Consider the following 4,829-nt stretch of genomic DNA (forward strand, 5'->3'; position numbering starts at 1 on the left):
TCTCTCTCTCACCCTCCCCCCTCCCTCTCTGTCACACACACACACCCTTTCCAGACATAGCCAACAGTGCAGTCCCTCTGCCCCACTCACGGGGCCCGGCAGCTGGGAGGAGGGGCTGGTGTGGAGAGCAGCCCCCCAGGACCTTTGCAGAGACCCCCCCACAGCACTCCGTGCCAACCCAGAGGTGGCGGCTGTGGATCCCAGTGAGCTGTGGCTGCCGGAGACCAGCAGGGCGGCAGGACCAACCTCCGCACAGGCCAGACCTGGGGTGAGTGGGGCATGGAGGGGTGGGGGCCTCAGCCACCGGCCCTACGGGGCTGCAGAATGGGTGCCCAGACCCCCCAGTGTGAACCCAGGGAGGTCTTGGGCAAACCAGGACCCAGCCGCCGGCTGGCGGTGGGACTTGGGGACCGTCGTGGACAGCTGCTCTGCTGGGCTGGCATGTGAGGGAGGCTGGGGCCCCAGGACCCCCACCCTGCCCCCACCCCTTCAGCATGGGCGGGGCTCCCCTTGTGCGTCAAGGGGGATCTTGAGATACGGAGCCGTCGCGAGGGGCGCGAGCGCGCTGTCCCCGGGGCTGGCTCTGCAGGGCCGTGACGTTATACATAGAACCGCTGATCATTAGTCACCAGCACGATGCAGGCCTCTGCTGCACGGCTGGCGTTGCCGCACTTCTCCGACTTTCTCCCCCCGGCTCTGTGAGGCTCCCACAGAGTGAGTCACGCTGCCCGGGTGACGGGGCACAAGGCGCCAGCGGGACCGTGGCGGGCAGGGCTGGTCGGGTGCGGGGAGGCCCTGGCTGAACCCCGTTCTGGGAGCCACGTAAATGGTTTAAACCCTGTTCCCCTGACTGTAAAAACAATACCTGTTCCTTGCAGGGAATGTGAGAATTCGGAAGACTGTGAGAAACAGGAGGAGAAGAGCCAGCACGCGCTCACTGCGCAGACACTGTCCACACGTGGGAAGGTTCCCTGCCTCTCTGCCTGTCTCTGCGTCGCGAACGCGTAGGGAACATTCCACGTGTCCGCACCACTCTGTCTGCCCAGATGCTGCGTGTGTCTGTCTGGCACCCGCCGCTCGCGGGGCCGCTGCACGCACTGTGTTTCCTCATTGTCTGCTCCCCATGTGCTGGCATCCGGGGCCGCGTAGACCCGGGGAGAGGCGTCCTCCAGAGCTGGCCTCCGCTTCTGCTCCCTCACACACCAAGCCAGCATGCCCCGGGGCCAGGGAGGCAGGGCTGGCCCTTTGCCCCAAGCCCGCCAGGATTGTTCAGACTCGCCAGTCCTGAGCAGCCCCTGCCCTGCCCTGCCTTTCCCGAGGAGATCCCGAGAGGGTTTGCGGCTACTTGCGCCTGACCAGAGGGGTCTGTCCCGGGCCTGCGAGGCCTGCACGCCCCTGCGCTCGGGGAGCATAACGACAGCCTCCCTGAGGCACTGGCTGTCCACACCCACACTCTGCCGTACCTCTAGAAGTCAGGTCGTGGCATAATCTTAACATGGTAACGTGGTATTTTCCAGGGTCATTAATATTGTTTTTAAACGTGATTTGTCATGGTTATGCAGCATTCTGTCCCGTGGCTACACCAGATCTCTCCTGCTGCTGTACTTGGTTCTCTTCTGCTCATTCTGAGCACCCCGAGATGAATATTCTGGTGCATCAAAAGTTTCCCATGTCCTGGGATCTTTCCTTGTGTTAGGGACCAGAAAGAGGAGCCGGCGACGGAAGGGATGCTTCACGTGGCACGTTCATGCTGACAGCATCCTCCGGACTCTGCCTGCGCTCGCGCTTTCCTGAAGACGGCAGTCGACATTCCGCCCTTTGACAGGGAAACATGTGCTGAGAGGTGCAGCTTTGACCACGCCGAGGTGGCGCCTTCTTCCCGGTGTCCAGCCGCCGATACTCACGTCCTTGAGAACTCCCTGCTCCTGCTCTCCTCTTGTCTTTCGAAGTGGAGTCTGTTAAAAAGGTAAACTGAGGCACGATACATTTTTAAAAAGAGCTTGCTTGAGCAGACAGTGATTCATGAGTCAGGCGGCTCCAAGCCGGAGGCGGATCAGGAGCCCCAGGAGGGGGGCGGGGAGGGAGTGGAGAGAGTATGTGACGGGTCACAGTCACACGGTGCCTTACTTGTCCCACTGGGAAGTTTCCGGTCATGCAGTTATGAATCCCCTGTTGGCTCTTCTGACGGTTGCGCCTAAGTTCTGTTTTTCTTTAACACAGGCATTTACAAGAAATAGCTCCGTTAAGTCTCGCTGCGTCTGCACGTCAAGCAAGGTCCAAGCCGCCCCGGGGCCTGGCTGCACGTGTCCGCTCGGAATTCTTCAGGCCTCGTCTCCGTTTTGGCTCACTTTAACAGGTCGCCGGGACTTCTTTTTTTCCATCTGGGGAAGCTCCTTGCTTACTAAGGGATTGTCACGGGCTGGATGTGCCCCTCTCCGGCCCCTGCCCCAGTCCCACGCGGACGTCCTGCTCTCCGAGCCTCGAAACCTGATTTGTTTGGAAATAGGGCTGTTGCAGATGTCGCCAGGTCGGCGAGGCCACACTGGAGTAGGGCGGGCCCTGATCCAGCACGACTCATGTCCTTACAGAAAGGGACATCTGGGCACAGACACACTACAGGCCGGGGAAGGCGGAAGGCTGCCGGCACCTCCAGCAGGGAGGGGCGAGGCTGGGCCGGGGTCTCCCTCGCAGCTCCAGCAGGACATGGCCCCGGCGACACCTTGCGCTGGGACTTCTGGCCTCCAGCACTGTGGGCGACAAACTTCCATTGTCGACCCTGCAGCAGAGACACGTAAGGGGCATTTCCAGCCATAGCAGTCGCGGTCCCTTGGTCCTCAGAAGTGCATCTCAGGGGACAGCTGCTGCCTTTGCCCCCCTCGTTGGGCAGATTCCCCGAGCACTGACGGAGGACCCAGAACTAGGAGCAGCCGCCCCCTGCACAGACGATGCAAGGCGAGGGTGGCGCAGGGCACAGCAGGGTTCCAACAATAGGGACGAAGAGTGTGGGGCCAGCACTGACCCAGTGGCCTCAGGGGCCTCGAAGGCTCTGGGTCGGAGCCGACAGGACGGCCCCTCTTCACACTAAGGTCCCCAGCAGAACGGAGGTGCTCACTTTCTGCTGTGCCACATGTCCCTTTCCCGGCCGCTGTCAGCCCGGTGCTTTCATTCCGGGGGCCTGGAAGCTGCAAACTCACTTCCAGAGCTCTGTGCCCACGGCCTGCTCAGCCGGCTCTGCCTCGGGAGGAGGGGGCAACGCTTCCTGCTCCCACCAGGACCAAGACAGGCATCCCCACCCTGCTCAATGTGGCCCTGAGCCAGCAACCCCTGACCGGCTGCAGGTGCAGCTCCGACCACTGCTGGGGCCTCCTCCGAGCCTGGGTCTCCCTCTGTCCTTCCAACATCTCTGCAGCGGTGACTGGTGCCAAAGCCCGTCTGTCAGAACACCTAGGTGCGCTGGTTTCCCAACAGGACCCTGGCTGCCAAGCGCACTGCCCTTTAGTGCAGCCGCTGGACGAGAGAGCACCCTCAGGCCAGGCGTCGCCAGAGACACGCGGCACAGGGACTCGCAGCAGTGCCAGCGCCCTCCCCTACTGCAAATGCAAATGCCAGTGCCGCCAGCCCCGCCGCTCTGCCCCTGGGACCCCCCAACACGTAGCGTGCACACGTTGGCTCATTGCAGAGACCTGTGTAGCAGCATCGTCTTTAACCCCAAACAGCTGGACTGCAGCTAAATATCCACCTGCAGCTGTGAACCCCCTTCCGTGTGGTGCAGCTCGGCCACGGGGAAGGCTGAGACGTGTCCTGGCAGGGAAGGAGCTGTGGCTCATGGTGTTAGCTGGCAGGAGCGCGCCACAGGGTCCACACGCTTGTCTCTGGGGAGGGGAAGGGCTGGAAGAAAGGCTTTAGAGTGTATACACACCCCGTGGTGCCTTTAGAACTTTCGGGGCATGTTGCTACACAAAATACACACAAAAATGTGCTGTTTGTTCAAAGAATTAAATTTGAGCAACATTATTTTACAAAAAGGTCCTGGCACTTGAGGCAGGCAGTGGCGGGCAGGCAGCCCCTGGGAGGACACACGCTGGCCCCAGCAACGTGGAGCATCGGAAGGACACAGACCCTTGCTCGGCCCGGGGAGCGGGGCCTCCCAGCACCCCAAGCGCCAGAGCACGCGGCCTCGCTGCTCTTAAGGATGCTGGTGAGGCTGGCTCTGCCCCCCGCTGAGACCCCGAGAAACCTTGTCTGGGGCTGGCACCGGTGCTGCTTACTCGGCCATAATGAACGGGCACTCCGGGCACAGTCGTGCCTAATGACAGGCCGCCAAGGCCACCTGCAGAGCCGGCCGCCGGGCCCCACCTCAAAGCCACGCTCTGACCACGAAGGATGCCGGTGATCTGGCGGTCTGCAGAGCTACTTGCCCCGTGTGTCTGTGCCACCCCGAGCCCCGGCCAGCCGAGGAGTCGGGGGAGCGCCTTGATGAGCATGAAGGAAGCCGCGAATGTCACAGTCCCCGCCGGGCACACGCCCCGCAGCAGCTCAGAAGCTGACATGTCCACGCCACCAGTGGCCGCCGGGAGGGGCCGTGAGGAGACGTTGGTGCAGAGGCGGTGGGGGCAGGGCAGCCTGCTGTGACTGCCGTGCCAGCCGCGGGCGCTCAGGCAAGGTTCGCAGTCACGGACCGGCCACAGTGTTGTTAAGAAATAGGGCTTTTCGTTGGTTTCAAAATACGTGCATCCTGACGGTGGATTATCTGCTGGAATCCGTTTTCAACGCCTCTTTGCCGAAAGCTGTGGTTGAAAGCTCGTTGGCGGTGTGGCTCAGAGCCCCTC

The sequence above is a fragment of the Propithecus coquereli genome, unplaced genomic scaffold (genome assembly GCF_000956105.1).
Source record: "Propithecus coquereli isolate 6110/MARCELLA unplaced genomic scaffold, Pcoq_1.0 Scaffold644, whole genome shotgun sequence".
Taxonomy (NCBI): domain Eukaryota; kingdom Metazoa; phylum Chordata; class Mammalia; order Primates; family Indriidae; genus Propithecus; species Propithecus coquereli.